The sequence below is a fragment of the Protopterus annectens genome, chromosome 7.part0, assembly GCF_019279795.1.
Source record: "Protopterus annectens isolate FY-2018-M chromosome 7.part0, PAN1.0, whole genome shotgun sequence".
Classification (NCBI taxonomy): domain Eukaryota; kingdom Metazoa; phylum Chordata; order Ceratodontiformes; family Protopteridae; genus Protopterus; species Protopterus annectens.
This window is the reverse complement of record NC_056739.1, coordinates 1,265,619,912-1,265,637,269: the sequence shown is the minus strand read 5'-3', so window position 1 is coordinate 1,265,637,269 and position 17,358 is coordinate 1,265,619,912. Positions and strand designations below refer to the sequence as shown.

The window sequence follows — 17,358 nt, the reverse complement described above, 5'->3', positions numbered from 1 at the left end:
AGTGCTCACCTCTTAATAATGGTGATTTGTGATGCTAGGTAAAATAGAAAGAAAGCAGTGAGTAGGTGAGTGAAAAAGAGAACAGACCTCAGAAGACTGAAGAGTAGCACCACAAGCTTTCTTAAAAACATCAGGTCTGTTTTTGCACTGTATTTCTCTTCATGCATACACTCTGTGATCTTTTTTGAGGGGCCTTCTGCAGTGGGTAACAGCTGGAATTTACTTCCTCAGCATGAAATTGTTATACTCTCTTGTGCCTGTGCCGTGGTACATATGCCACAGTATCACACCTTGGAACTAAGAGAACATGCTCACTTCCCAATTCTTTACTGATGCTCACATTGTATGGATCTTAATGCTTTTGTGACCCAGACAGCTGTGGTACAGGTCCTACCTAGTGATCTGGTGAAATGGGGGCATGCTGAAGTTTTCCATCTTTTGGATCAGGCGCAAAGACCTTTTACACAATGTACATTAGGATCAAGATCCATACAGTACAGTGCTGGTACCCAGAGAAAAAGGCTTAATAAGCTCAAGGCTTGTCTTAGACTTGAACCATAACAAGGGGTGACAAAATTCTAGACTTGGCTCTCACCAAGACTGGACAGCTATGTTCCCTGCCAATTGTAATTTCCTATTTAGTCAAATCAGACAAATTAGTTGTATTCACCATGAGACAAACTGAAAGCATCTTCCAATAACCAGATATTCAGAGATTATGCTAAAGCTAATCTACTAAAATTGAGTGATGACCTGGATAAAGTCAAGCTCCCCTTCAAACCTGATAACTACTCTGCATATGTAGAATACTTTAACTGACAAATTCTGTGCCCATGTAGTTAGTTGCAAAGATGCATCTGTCCCCCTCCAAAATAAATATAATGTCATATTTAAAAGTATACCCCTTTGTTATGACCCAAATATAAACAGGCTGTACAATAAAAGAAAAAAGCTCATTGCACATAAAAATAAGTAACTCTTTAGATGTTAAAGCACTCTTGCTAAACTTAACAGGGAACTCCAAATCCTGCTCAAATCACCCAGAGCTAGGTATGAGGTAACAATAGCCACCACAAAGTGTTCTCTAACTATTTTAGAAACCTCAGAAATAATGATCAGTATTGCACAGAGCTATTAGTAAATGATATCACGTACTCAGACTCAGAGGTCATAGCTAGTCTACTTACTAGCAGATAAATTTAGCTCAAACTTTATCCTCCTCCCCACATTCCAAGATCACATACCTGCGTCTACACCTTCCTCAAATTGCTCAATAAAATACAACCCAAGGACATTGCTTCTCTGAGGCTGGATAATATACCAGGATTCCTACTGGCTTGCCTGAAACAGTACCTGCCAAACTTCCTGGAGAGACTATTCAGTATCAGCCTGCAAACAGGCTTTGTGTTTGATGACTGGAGGGACAGCAACAGGTAGTACTCTGCACAAAGGTTGGGGTGTCAACAGACCTGGGAAATTATAGGCCCATAAGTCTGACTAGCGTCATCTGTAAGGCTATGGAATGGATCATTATGGAATTAATAAGGAAATAGGCAGCCTTCAAGCTTTTGACCCAAGCCAGTTTGGTTTTATCAAGGGACGATCACGCCTACTTAACCTGGTTGATTTCTTCATGGGGGTTACTGAAGCAGTGGATGAGGGAAAATGCATGTCTATACCTTGCAAAGACACTTAGCACCACCCACACACTGGTATAGCTGGTAGACTCACCCAGCTAAATGTAATTCCATCATAACTCAGTGGATAGCAGACTAGCTCACTTATAGTACTCAAGAAATTAGGATGGGTGGCTGGTGGCTCTATCTCTTCCAAAAGACATGTCATTAGCAGTGTATTCCAGGCTTCAGTCCTCAGGTTACTCCTCTTTGGCATTTACATTGCAGAGGTCAAAGTTTATAAGGGTTTATGGCTGACCAAGATTGCTAACTGTAAACTTGGTGCTGTCATAAACTGTCCAGAAGACACCAAGATCCTCCAGGAGACCTTTCTCAAACAAATAGCTGGTGTTAAACCATGGCCTAAAACTAAATGACAAAAAATGTATAATACTTCAGCAAGCAGGACGTCCCCTGTAAGTTTTACATTGACAACTCATCCCTTAAAATTGATCCAGTTGCTCAAAACCTGTGAGCCTATGTAGAGTGATCTGTCCTTCAATCACCATGTATTTAGTATTGTAAGAACATTCTTTTTCATTGCACAGCTTATTAGTAAGGGTATGACAATCCAGGTCAAGGGATGTGATCATTCTGTTGTATTTGAGTTATTAGGCCAAATCATTGAATAATAATGCCCCCTTCGGTATGTACCTGTCCAGATATTTGAATGACCGCAACACTTTCTCACCAAGAAAATCAAAGGCCTATATCATAAAAACAACACGGACCTTCTCAAAGCCCTGTCCCTCTTTTCAGCATCTTAAAGGCTACTGCCATTAAGCTGGCTGTAATAGAAAAGTCTTTGGAAATTCTTTTCAGTCATGATCCTGACCAAATTATCTTTAGAAAATTGGTTTGTAATGGCCCAAATGATACTGTAAAGGATGCAATTTCTGTAGTGTTGAAGGTCTCCAGTACCTAAGAGACTGATGCCATCTGTAAACTCTTTATATGCACTTTCTACTGGGTCACACCAGCACCAGTTAGATATGTATTGCATTTTATCAGAAATTTTCAGTTTTCAACCTGAACCATGCATGCCTTTTGACAAGTGACTATTTCTGTTGTGGCTTTCATTAAATGCTATATCATTCTTAGTATTTAGGTTTCTCTTCCTACACCGAATCACAGATTCTGGTAAAGGACGAATGTTGGTGGCTTGGAGAGTCAAATTCTATTTCTTCTTGGTGCAGAACAGATGGATCCTCTAGAAAGAGGGAATTCACATATAAACCTGTTCAGACTGAGGGTGATGGTGCATTTATTTGAGTGTGTGCTTGCATTGTTTGGTAGCAATAAAGGTCCAACTGGGTATTGTCTGTTTGTATAAGTGGCCTGGGGAGAATTGCTTCAGAGGTAGCAAAAAAAAAATCAGAAACATTAAAATCCAGTAAGACTGCTCACAGTAGAACCTTAGAGGAGTAATAGAATTATTACAAGAAAGTACATGAAGGTAATGATTTTAATGTCAAAGATTAAAAAAAACTTGGCAGTTAAATAAAATTATGTACATATCTGCATGAATGTATTTGTAGCATGTATTTGTACACAGTAAGTAAGCATTTGATTGTTGCTTACTGACACTGTCAGTCACACTCTGCTGGTGGCCACTGTCCTTTCCGGGAGCACAGGTTAATGAAAGCCTACTTTGTGAAGACCTTTATGGAGAGTGGAACCCTTGAGATTGATACTTTCATTATAGTAGCAAACAGTACTCTTCAGTTCTGTCAATTGATGCAGCGCATGGGTAGGTGGACTGTAGACAGCACTTCTCTGCAGCATAGAAGATTACTGTTGCCCTCCATCTTTGTCTTCTTTTTCCACATCTTATTGCCAAATTTATGGAAGAAAGACCAAAACCTAACCTTGTCACCTGCTGATGACCAAAAAGGTATAGTGTAAGTGGGTCCAGTCCCTAGCCATGCAAATGTGCACCTCAGCACAAGCTAGAAGATTCCTCCTCAGTGATGGCAGTAACCAGATTCACTTTCATGCCGCGCTATTCATATAAATCCCCTTATCCTGATAGACTATTTGTCAGAAGTATCAGTCATCAGTGAGGCTACTAGAAAGCATTGCACTTGCCACATGTATTCTTTTGAGTGTAGGAAATACCTTTGGTGGAGAAGGTACCCTTTCAGTCTGTGAGTTTACAGAGGATTCTCATGTAACTCAGATACCTGTTTGCTTTAGGTCTTAAGTATTTTGTGGTCAGGGTGCAAGTTTCTACCTTTTCAGCGTGTCACTACTTTGTGGGTGGCATAGCTGTGCCCCAGTAGATGTTTATCAAGGGAAATCTTCTATTCAGCCACATTTTCACATCAGATGAAGTGTCCCTGGCCCTAGCATGCCAAATACAGCAGTCCCAGAATAATTAGGTTCATAGGTACTTACTAGATTGTTGATACATGATGATCTTAAGAAGCTTAGCTTTACATTCACATGGTAGTTTTATCCCTTTTATTTTGTTTATGAACAATTCAGAGACTGGCAAAAGATATGCATGCTTCAACTAATCATGAGCAACAAGGGTGCTAAACGGGGAGTGAGTTTGTTTTTTACCCATCCATCTGTCCAAATCATTTTTGAATAGAGTAAGAGAAGTACTTCACTTTATGTATAGAAGTAAGATGGTTCCAGAAAAGTGATATTTTGTGCTACATATCTGCCCCTCCAGTGTCTTCTGTTTATTTTGCAAAAGGAGATTAAAATCCCTTGAGCTGGTATTTATGCTGCCACTGGACCTGTGTGCAGTAGGTCTGATAGGATATAGGGTCTATTGAGCCTTTATAAAGGAGGCATAGTATGGCTTTCAGCAGTTTGTATGATATGGAAAAGATGGATAAAGCTTTGAGAATGTCTGCATAGTTTTTATGATTTAGGCCCTTGATATGTGTGTGTGTGTGTGTGTGTGTGTGTGTGTGTGTGTGTGTGTGTGTGTGTGTGTGTATATGTATATATATATATATATATATATATATATATATATATATATATATATATATATATATAAATCATCTTTTATTTTTTTTTTTTTTTTTAAGTATGAAAGCATGGTGGTCATTCAATTTGTATCAAGTGTTTGGACAAGTACAGAGCAACAGGGCCATTATACTCTGTGATCAGCATGATGAGTGCCAAGAACAGTAGAATGATCACATTCCTAGACCTGGACAACCATACCTTTTGTATTAAGCTGTGCAGTGAAAAAGGACCTTCTTACAGTAGTATATATGTAATGATTTAAGGACAGTTTACCAGCATTGGTTCCTAGGTCCCAAACCACTGGATCAATTTTTAGGAGTGTGCTATCAGTAGGATTATAATGGGGGGCATGCTTGCCAAAGGATATGATTATACATTTCCTGGCATTTGGTTTAGTCCATGATTTTCAGCTATTGTTTGGGACAGGTCCCTCCTGAAGGCACCTGGTATCCTTAGTGGAGTTTGACAGCACCAAGTTTGCAGTCATCCACTGACTTGGTCAGCATAAAGCCCTTAACATTTGCTTTGATATTCAAGAAATAAATGTCAAAGAAGAGTGGTCCAATGACTGAACCATTTGGCACAGCACTTGTGACAAGTCTTTTGGAGAAGGTCAAGCCACCTACCCTTATTTCCCGAGTTCTGTTTGTGAGCCAATTTGGTATCCAGCGAGTTACATAAGGAATTACAGATAACATAATGTGGGATAGTATCAAATACCCTTGCGAGATTTAGATATCGGTATGTGCTGACACCCTTATTCCTCACTTAAATGTTTTTGAAGTAGTCAGCCAGGTTAAGTAGACAAGATCTGACCTTAAGTCTGAAGTGGCTTGGGTCAAGAATCCGTAGATTTACCTATATCCATATTTATTAATTCCATAATGATCCTTTCAGTAGCCTTTCAGATAAAGCTGATTAGGCTTTTGGGTCTACAGTTGCCTTGGTCCATTGAAGGCTCATCATTGTGCATGGTAGTAACTGTTGCTGTCCTCCATTCATCCGGCACAAAGCTTGTTTTGAGTTTAATACTGAATAGTTTCTACAGAGGATCTGACAAGTCATGTTTCAAGCAAGCCAGTAAGAACTGTTGTATGTTATCCATTCCCATAGAAGTGGAGTTCTAAACTTTAGATAGCACCTTGAAGACTTGTTCCTGGGAGAGTTGAGGAAAAGTATAGATGCCGGTATGTGGTCTGAAAATGCTAGAGGGGAGGGGGGGTGAAGTTTGAACTAAGCTTGTCCATTAATAGATTTGCGATGTTCTCTGTGTCTGAATATATGGTATTTGCTATTGCCTCTGCACAGTGCTAGGCATGGTTTCTGAAGTTTCCAGTGTTGCTAAAGAAGGCTTTGTAGTTGTCTGTCCCCTTGCTGGCTGCTTTTACCTCATATCGGCATTTGGTGGTTTCACTCAGGGTAATGAGTTAGTTTAATGTAACGAGCATTTTTGGTAGCTTGAAAGTTAAATGTATGTTTTGCACACAGATTTTTTTTCGTTTATAGGATTCCACCACAACAGTATATTTTTGAATTTGGCATTGTATTTATTTCTGAGGAGGACAGATGTGTCAGTGCACCTATTTACATGTACTTAGAATTTGGCAGTAAAGGAAAGGTGGAAGGGGCTTTTTTACCTAATTGCTTTTTTTGCCCTGCTGATTATCCTGGAGCCCTTTTTCCCTAGGGTGAGGCTTCTTCCCTCAGATACACAAAGGCAACAGCTGTCTGAAGAGACAGTCATCCAGACACACACATCAGGGAGTATAATTCTCTTGCCAACATCCTGGCAGTTATGAGAGTATTTTCTATGAAGACGTCCCATTGAGGGGTGATATTGGCATCTGTATCACTGTAGGTGCTCCCATCTGTCAACGTGTGCACTCTGTCTTGTAGCTGACCCAAGGATGCCATCACTAGCTTGTGTGACCCTGCACTGTCCTTGACCCCACCCATTCTACACTATCCCTGCTCTTCAGCAGTGGTCGGAGTTGGGAGTAGTGGCCTGACCCAGCCAGCCATGACTCGTGTCCATCCTTCCAGCTGCACAGTCAAGCATCTGAGTCTCTTATTGAACTTGGGTCACCTGAGTCTTAGACAAGGCTTTATCCCTGTATGCCACTACTGAACTTTGTCCCAGAACAGTTTTACATATTTGCTGTACAGTGCGACCACAATATATGCAAGCAGTTTGTTACCTTGAAGTGTGTTTCGCTTTTGTCAATGGTCGTGCAGCCATAAAGTTAAATTATAAGGGTAAATATGGGCTTTTTTTGGGAAGGTGGGCTTACTGTCTCTGCAAAAGTGTTTTTTTTTTTTTTATTCATTGCCATTTTTGCCCCAGTGCCTTGCAGACATCTTTCAGTTTAACAATGCCCGCAAAAAAAAAAAAAAAATTGACTGTTAAGTTTTTGTTACTGAGGAATGAGCTGGTAGATAGGAACAGTGTTTAAAGGGAGTAGTCAAATGTTTTATGCGATGACTGAAGAATGTTTGCACAAAATCATAAGAAATGCCTACAGACCTTTATCTCTACCTTAACAAGGCATAACAAAGATCTGGACAGATGCATATCTTCCCCGTGGCAAGAAGTACAAGACTTTCAAGTCTCACCTGTAAGGAAACTTATTAGTTTCAGTAATTTTCCTGGTGTATTAGGAAAGTTTGTGTAGTGCAATACTTCAGTGCTTATTTGACCAATGGCATGCTCACTAACTCAAACAAATATTGTTGGACTCCCCCTTCCCCTGAACTTTCTCCCTCCATTCTTCTCTCTTTTTAGCAACTGTTAATACCAAGAGCTGTTAAACTGTACAGAACTAATAAGCAGCAAGTGTTAAGTTGCTATTATGTGCATACGTTTCTTACCAAAAAAGGAACGGTCTCCTCTTAACTGCTCCACTGTTTTGGGGCACACATTACTAACTGATTTTTTTCTACTGTGGTCTGGCAAGCTGCCTCAAAGCTTCTGCCCACTGCATTCGCCCTTGCATCACTCGGTCTCAGTCCACTTCTCTACCCTACCCTCATCCCCACCCACCCCCACATCAATTACCTTTGTAACTAACCATCTTAACCTCACCGCCTCTGGTCCCCAACTTCCTGTACTCACAAACCAATCACAACATGCCCCTCCTAAAATAACCCCTCCCACCTTTCGACTCACTACACCTATCTCCTCCCACCCTTGCTCACTGATCTCATAGGTTCATGGGTAGGTACTAGGCTATTAGCCCTAGGGCCTATATAAGCCTAGCCAAAAAGGTACCCTGGCTTTCACCACCCAAGAAAATTATTTTCCTGTGCCCCTGTCGAGCAGAGCCACAGAAGTAATCCCTGGGGTGAATTTCCTATTTCCCATCCAATCATCAAGATTTTTTTGAAGAGTGCTAATGAGGAGCTCTGTTTGACATAGGTAGTCTGTTCCAGAGTATGGGAAGTCTTTGGGACAGGAATCTATCCCTCCAGCATGTTCTGTTTATTGTGGTGACAAGGTTTAGGTCCCTAGAGCATGTAGCTCAGAGGGATTGGAATTTGTTTAAGTGGAGCATGTCCAACAGCTCTGGGTTTGACATAACTTTGTATGTTAGGCAGAGATCGCCTCTGAGTAGGCGATATGCGACGGAGTAAAACTGGAGTTTTTTGAGATGGTCTGCCTAGGGCACAGTGTGGGTTCTGTCCATGATCCAGTTGGCAACCCATCTTGTGACACAGGGATTTATACCTAGTTTAGTGAGCTTATCTTTAATTCCAGAGTGGGGGGTGGTGTTGAAAGCCTTGGCGAGATCTAGATAAGCTGTGTGAACCACCTTACCCTCATCTGTGGCTTTGGTGACTGCTTCAAAGAAGTCAGTCAGGTTTAGGAGACATGATCTGCCTTTTACAAACGCAAATTGGGTAGGGTCCAGAGTTTGGAGAGTACCAATGTCTTTGTTTATGAGTTCCATGATGATACGTTCCATGGCCTTGCAGACCAGGCTCATCAGGCTGCTGGGGCGGTAATTCCTGGGGTCCGTCATGGCTCCCCCTTTGTGGTGTGGGATAACTGTCGTGGTGTGCCATTCAGTGAGCAGAAAGCCTGAGGTGAGGCTATGATTGAACATGGTACTTAGGTAGGGTGCCAGTTCATTCTGTAGTTCATGTAGAACGCAGCCTGGGATATTGTCAGGTCCCATGGATGCTTTGTTCTTGGCTTTGGAGAGTGTGTTTTTTTACCTGTGCAGCTGTGATTACAGGAACTTTGCATTCTTCCGGTATAGAGATGGGCCTTCTAGGGGGTGAGAGGGGGGTAAAGTTAGCCCTAAACCTATCTGCCAGGATGTTGGCAATATCAGTTGGTTCTGTATATTTAGTGCCATTGTGCTGTAACTCAGAGCAGATCTGAATGTTGCCATTGAGATTCTTGGCATAGCTGTAGAATGCTTTGTGGTTGTCTTTAGAGTCAGTGGCAGTTTTGTTTTCGTAACTAGCTTTGGAGGATTTTATGAGGGATCTCAGCTTCATTCCCCCTCCACTAGCTATTTCAGGCATTTACCCCCCATTTCATATTTTCGTCGTCTTCCAATACGTTCCTCCCTCTCTTCTTACCCTTTCTCCTTCTCCTAAGTAACCTCGCTTCCTACCACATTCAGCTAAACCTATTCCTCTCTTCTCCCACCTCCTCTCATAACACAATTGACACCAGTAGCCACTACATCTCTCCCTTTTTTCCTTCACTCTTCTCATGTACCAAATTCAATCACCCCAAAATCAAACTGTGTCCAAAATTCCCCTCATTCCACAGAATTAAACAGAAATTGCACCTACCCTACCCCTATACATCATGTCTCTTCCTCCCACTAAACATCCTTCAACTCTAAGGTGACATTCACCCAAACCCTGGCCCACACTCTAATTCATTAAGTCCTACCTATACCTCACAAACACTTCAGCAGGTACCTAAACCTAGTCTCAAACATCTCTCATTCTATTCAACCCCCAATTAACCCCCCTTCCTTTCACCCAGCTGAACTCATTATTGCCAAATGCAAACTCGACAATCATAAAACTCTTAACCATAGTCGCCATCTGTATGCCTCCTGGACAGAACATCACCCTTTTAGAACAAATCTTTCAGTGGATGTCTAAAAATATACATAATGGAACAATAATGCTAGGTGATGTTAATATCAGTTGTCTCACCCTCATCTTCCACCACTAGCATAAACCTATGTGGATACACTCAAGTTAGCTCTTCACCCACTTTTCTTCATAAACCCACAAATACCTGCTCTATCTTGGATTGGATACTTGTCTCTAAGCCTGACCTCTATCACTACCCTGAATCCCTACCAGACTCTGTCAGTGACCACTCCCCTATACGCGTCCAAAGATTCTCCCCCATCTCTCTAGACCTCATAAATTTAGAGAGTGCCAAATGCTAACCAACTTCAACCCGGATACATTCAGTAATTCTCTGTCTGCTATTGACTGGTCTTTCCTCTCTTCCTTATCTCTAGATGAAGCTGTCCTTCAATTCAACTCCATCTCTCTAAACATTTTGTGAACACCCTTGCCCCTCCCAGAACTGTCAAGAGTCAAATCACTGTGTTCCCTTTGGCTAAGTCTGCTCTGTCTCTTGTCCATAAGAGATTGTGCCTGGAAACTCTGGACTACGACCAAATCTTCCACACACTACCAACAATATAGGGAACTGAAATTTAACCAAAAACACACAGACTCTGACAAAAAGAACTACTACCTCTCGCCCCAAGATACTGAACCTAGGAACCCTAAAACATTTTGGAATACTGTCAACAAATTTATCCACCAGGAAATCATTTACGTCCAAATCCCTGCCCCAATAACACACCCCTTGAAACTGCTTCAATTTTCAATTCATACTTCATAGATACCATCAGCAAACTTATGCAAACTGTCCACCCACCCAGCCCCACAACCCCTACTTACCCCCCTGACTTCAAAACAGTCCTTTCTCACTAAACTCATTCCAATCAGCTACATCAAATAACTTCTCATCAAACATAAACTAGGTTCCCCTTCAGTTGACAGCCTGCTGCCTCTCTTCCTAAAAGCTGCTGCTGTCTCCATAGCATATCCTGTCTCCAGCCTCATACACCGCTCAAGTAGTGAATCCATTGTTCCTGCCCTCTGGAAAAAGTTCCACACTATGCCAGTCCACAAAGGTGGAAATTCTGTTGAGCTCTCTAATTATTGACCTATTCCCATACTCTGTCCCCTCTCCAAAATTCTTGAGCATTGTGTTTATAAACAAATCTCAGCTAATGTTACTTGTGAAAACTTAATTACCCCGTACTAAACATGGCTTCAGTCCCCACCACAGCATCACTACTACACTTCTTTCCTTTACTAACTCCATCTCCCGAGCTAGAGACAATGATAAACTAGTGTCCTGCATCTTTTTAGATCTCTCTCCAAAGCCTTTGACACTGTGTCTCACCCCATCCTCCTCTCCAGACTCTCTCAACTCTACCTCTCCTCAGCAACTATGTCCTTGTTCAATAGCTGCCTCACAGACAGACTGCAATGTGTAAAATGGCTCTCTGCTCTTTCTCCTTTTTCTCCCCATCAAAATGGGCATCCCTCAAGGCATTATTTTAGGCCCCCTACTTTTTAACATTTTTACTAACCAGCTTCACACATCCTGTCCTCAATCTTCCCTCATACAGTAGGCAGATGACCCACCATAATTTCTACTGTTGACAGTCCCACTGACCTGCTAATTCTGACAAAAACATCTTTCAACCTCTCTGGAACATGCTTACTAACAACCAACTCATACTAAACCCTAAAAAGACAAAACTTACCTTCCTTCCAAAATCCCTTTACCATCTTAAGTCATCATTCACCATCTATTCCCTCAACAACACTACGATCGTAGCTGAATCACACACTAAATTGCTTGGAGTAGTAGTGGGCACTCCACTAAAATTGACCTTCATGTACTTAACTGCATCAAGAAAACCCACCAAAAGCTTGGTTTACTCTATCGAAACAAAAGGTTCCTCACACCCAACTCCAGGATCTCACTAGCCCAAGCTTACCTTCTCCCTAACCTCTTTTACAGCTCTTAAATTTTAACCAACTTAGTCTTGACTACTTTCCAAACTTGAAACTACCTACAACAAAGTTGCTAGATTTGCAACCAATCTGCCCTCAAGATCACACCACTGTCATACTCTTCAGACACTCAACTGGCTAGAGTTTCTTAATCAGCTTATTTACCCAACTTCTTCTTATCCATATTATCTTGCCCTAGGATGTCCCAGATCCCTCAGAAGCTCTGACCAATGTCTCTTACAAATTCACAGACCTAAAAAATCTATTGGACAGAATCTCTACAGCTACTTCACTGCTGTTGCAGGAACAAGAGCCCCATGAACCTTAGAAGCATAGGCTACATCCCAAATTCAAGAAAACTCTCAAAATGTACCTTATAGCACATGGATTTGCCTCTGTAATCATCCCTCATGAACCCACCCCTTTCTGTATCACTATCCTCTCTATTACTCCCTTCTCTACTACTGTAACTCGCTTAACTGCTCTGTATTGTACAGTTACCCTCTGAAGAAAACCCAATGTGTTATGTAAATTCATTCAAATGTTTTATTGTATATTTCTTTGCTATGTTTTTTATCTCCAATGTTATAATGCCTCTTACTGTATTGTACTGTGGAGGTTTATCTACAGTTGTTTAACTGTTTTATTGTAAAATTTTCACTGTATTCATCTTCATTTTTATAAATTTTCTTGCTTGTTTGTACTGTGGAGCTTTTCTCCCTGAGCCTTCACTGAAAAAGGGCTTTTGCTCAGACAGACTATCTCGGTTAGCAAATGTCAAATAAGTAAATAAATATCCTGTAGCACTTGATGGGAAAAGGATAGTCATTGCAAGCATCCTGGGTAAGTTTAATCTGCAAAGCAGTCCTAACAACTGGTAGCATTAATCCTTTTGTTAGGAAGGATAGACCTTCTCATTAAATATTATGGTGCAAGTCAGTAGTAAACTTCTTTGGGTGATAGCCACCCTGCCTTTTCCCCATGTTAGACAGTGATGTTCCGTTTGACTTGATCATGAATCTAATGATTTTGATTAGTGTGGTCAGCAAGTTCTAACAGTTACTAGTGCATCTATATAACACAATTGAAGCATTAGTTAATGGAGTAGCTAAAGCTCGATCTCGTAATATCGAAAGCTAAAATTGTTGAACGGCCGATTCAACCAAGGGAAACGCTTCCCTTGGCCGAATCAAAAAAAAAAAATAAACTTTACATCTGAAATCAAATGGGGGGGGGGTTGTAAATATACCAACTCCGAGATCGCTCCAAATTGGAGAAGCGGGAATACTCCACATAACGGCCAAAGAAAGTGTTTCCCTGGGTTAAATCGGCCATTCGACAATTTACGGTTTCGATATTACAAGTTCGAGCTGTACTTATTCGATTAAGTAAAGCTTCGATCTTGTAATATACTTACTAGCAGGGTTTGCCATCATACCTAGAAGGTGTTTTACAGAGTTGGTGTAAATGTAGTCTTGCCTAGAATTGCTTGGGAGACTGGTCAAAAGGTTTGATATTTTGTAACAAGCAACTTCTGGAAATTTCCTAGGGCTGTGAATGTTTTGTACTCTTCATGCACTCACTGCATTAAACTAGGGTGACAGAAAAATCAGCCTGCTCTGTTTAGTAGCATGCTATCCTAACATTCTGAATTTTGTTTGGATAGCATATCGAGCCCCTTTGTGTAATAGTTGTAAACAACACCCCCTGAGTTATGTTAAAATCATTTTTATTGCTTTTTTTCCTTCAAATAAAAAATAGGAAAGGGAAGTTTAGTTAAGATAGGGTAGAGAAGGGATGTGTTGGGCATAATTTAATTTCTTTCATCATGACAACATTTACTAAATGCTTTAGCAGATATATATATATATATATATATATATATATATATATATATATATATATATTTTTTTTTTTTTTTGTGTTTGAATGTGTTGGTTTAAGAATTTTTTTTTAACACATTCTTAACTGTTGACTATAAAGTTAATATCTTCTTTGGTATAAATTAAATTTCTGTATCCTTAACACTTGCTAACATAGTTTACCAAGTTGGTACCAGTAAGATAGACAGTATTGATGGTTCACTTTCTTTCCATTTCCTCACAGTACATAATTTTGGGACTTTTTATATGCTGTGAAATTTGAAAGCATGTTATTTAGGTTTCTGATTTGGAAGAAGAATTTCATACATTGAAAAAGATTCATTAATAAAATATTTTTTGTAGAAAAAAGGGGAAAATATTTCCAGTGTGTCCCAAAATGTTTGGACGTATTGTCATTAGAAGATGAATGCCAGTCTGCAGAGAATCCCAATACAGAAGAGAACCATTAGTCTCCAGTAGCTGGTGACACTGTTTGCTAATCAAAAGTTTCTGATGCCCTTTTCTTTAATAATCCTAAAGTGAAAGGTTCAGCAGTTAAATATATGAGATAAATTAAAATCTTCACAACCATTTTTTTTCTTTGAACTTGTTTTCTGATCTCTGTATTTTAATTGCTTTGTCTTGTTGTTGGGAGCCACCAGCTTTATAACTGCTATCCACTAGGTGTCCTCCCCCCCCCCCCCAAGAACTTGATCCTTGGTTCTGGAAATTAATATTTAAGAAATTCTAACACAGACTCTCTTTTTCCTTCCTTTAAATTGTCCTGTTATTAACTACATTTAACTGCTGTCCCTTTCCCTTACCTTTGCTTTCCTAAAGATTCTGTATCATGGTATGGCCATATCTCTGTTCCCCATCTGCTCATGTTTTGTCTTTCTGTATTGACAGCTAAGGTAAATGTCCTGTCCCAGATGTATGAATTTGGAATGTTTTCTTTCCTTTGTTTACCATTGTATAAGTTTGAAATATTTTGTTCATACTGTGACGATGTGAGGTATTGCCAGGTATGCCAGGAGAAGTCGGATGGTGGATGTGTTACATATGCTAGCATAGGTAGCTGGAGTTTTGTAAAGAAATATGTCATTTATATATCAAACTGATTTGTACAGATGCTTGTGTTGAAAATGTATTTGTAAAGCTGCTTGTGTTAAATATGTACCAACAGTGTGTTGTGCTGGACAGAAAAATAAACTGTTGAAATGAATATATATTGTAACAGAGGATACTGGAAAAGAAGAGGTTAATCTCAGTCCAGCTAACTTTGAAAAATAGTTTGCAATTAAATTACTTAAGCAACAGAATAAAAAGCTAACCACCAAAGGATAAATGCTCCGAAGCCAGTCACAAGGCAAAAAGTAAAATTAATAAATAAGTACGCTTAGGAGCAACCCAACAGGGAACAAAATCTTCAGCATGAAATAGTCTCCAGCAGCAGTTGAGTAGCAGTCTAGTGATATAATTATAGGCAAGAATGACTCGTTCCACGTGAAGCAAAATGTCTTTTAATTCAGACGCACAGAAAAATAGGCAAGTGCTTTCGCCAAAAGGCTTTCTCAAACCATTAGCAAACAAGTAACAGAACCAACAGCTGTCTTATATATGTTGAACAGTTAATTGAATAATTAATTTCAGTGACATCACCATTCATCTTAGTCATGGACTAAATAAAACATATGAAAAGTAAAAAAACAAATAAAATACTGACATCTGTGTTAGGTCAGACATTAAGTAATACTGACGTAAAAAATTAGATTGAACATATATATTTGATTATATAAAAAATATAAATAGAATAATTAAAAATACTCCAAGTATCAAATCTATAAAAATATATATGTGTAATATATGCTAATACCCTAATCTATTTGACTACTAACTTCCTGTTTTTCATAATAGGTTTTAATGGAATTTTATCATTCAAGCCTGGACTAGCATGTGCTTTAAACTTGATAATCCATTTAATTTCTATTCTATTCTGAATTAAAAGACATTCACTCATCTACTTATCTTGCCTTGCTCTAGTAAGTGACTAGGGAATAATAATTCTTTAAAAGAGAACTTTTTCACAATGTGACTTATTGTAAAGGGATTGTCCTTTGGAGGGATGCTTCAGCAGCTTTGGGTGTCGAGCCTGCTAGATCTTGGGAAAGGCTGCTGGAAGAAGGCAGGAATAAAAGATCTAATAATCTCTTTCAGGATGTTGGTAGACTCGAATCTGGTAATCTCTCAGCCGATATCCGGGACAATATTGACTCTTTGGAGAGATTACTTATTAAAGAAAATGTTGTTTGTTTTAACATCTTGGGCGTGAAACGTTACTCAGACTTCGATATTATGCCACGGGGTCTAAGATTTGTTAAAAGCCCTACCACACCCTTTGATGCTTCTGATGCTACAGATGCCCAATTTGAGACTAGATGGATTGCTGCGGCACATAAATGTGTGAAGGACTGGCTACAAATTTTTCTAGAGAGAGACATAATCAAATCGTGGAAACTCAAGGAAGATATTACTGCATCATGCTCTGCTCTGTCTTGTCAATTGGGCACAGCCAGTTTTGAGCAAGTACTGTGCTCCTTTAATGTTAAATCAGAAGAGCATCTGGTGATGATATTAAAAGAAAAATTAATAAACTGGAGAGAAATCTCCGAGATTACAGTTTGGGGAGCATTTTTAAGAAACTGGCCAATCAGAATCATTGAGGAGATTATAAACCTACTGCCAGTAAGCAGAAAAGACAAGCTAATGTCTCTTTCACTTCTACTGAGGTGATGGACAGCATAGGGGAGTCGGAAGGTGAAGTGTTTACCCTCCATTACCACAACCCAAACAGCCTAATTATTGGAAAGACCATTTTCGTAACTTTGAGAAACATGGGCACGACAACAGAAACCGAAAAAGGGAACGCTATGAAAGCAATAAGGATAGACAATTTAACAAATATAATAGTAAGAAAACCAGATATTGACTTTGAAAGTATTTGTAGTTTAATTAAACAAACTGATGTTATAGAATGTAATAATTTAATTGTTAATTTATCTGGTGTTCATTTTACTGCTACTGAATTGTCAGTTTTACAGTGTGGGTTGAAGTTTGTTCTCACGAATCTGCCAAGGAAGAATGTTCTGCAAATAGAACCTTTTCGACTTTTTAGAAAATTGTATCCGTTAGATTATTTTGAAACTAAGAAGGATCAACAAATGTAAAATAAAAAAATGTTTTTAAGGATGTTTCACTTAATGAATCTGATGTAGATGATGTGGAACGTGATATGTTTTATTCTTGTAATTCATTTTTTTAATTTGATGATGATATTAATGCTTATTGTTTGTTAGACACTTCAAAAGTTCCTTATAAGAATAAGTTTATTCCCCCGTTTTTACATGAAGTTATACAGCAGTTTTCTTCAATGGTTAATTATGCTTTAGAAGTTAGTTTACAGGAATTTTAAGGAAAGGGGCAAAGTGCGCTATAATTTAACCAAAGAAGACTGGAAGGCACTGCAAAATCTCGGTATAAGAAAGGATATAATTATTAAACCCTCAGATAAGAGCCAAAAGATCTTAGTTTTGCACTGTACACAATATTTTAAAATGTGTATGGGCCATTTATCCGATGAAAATATTTATAAAGTGGTGGATGAGAAAGAATGTAATAAGGACATTGAAAGTTGTAAGGAATTACTAGAAAAAGGGTATAGGCTTGGCTACCTTACGAAACAAGATGCAAAC

General features: G+C 39.3%; 1 protein-coding gene across 1 annotated transcript in view; it reads left to right on the top strand.

The window, feature by feature from the left end:
• AAGAB (alpha and gamma adaptin binding protein) overlaps positions 1-17,358 on the top strand; it is a gene marked incomplete in the record, with an annotated part of 888,073 nt that overhangs the window by 855,595 nt on the left and 15,120 nt on the right.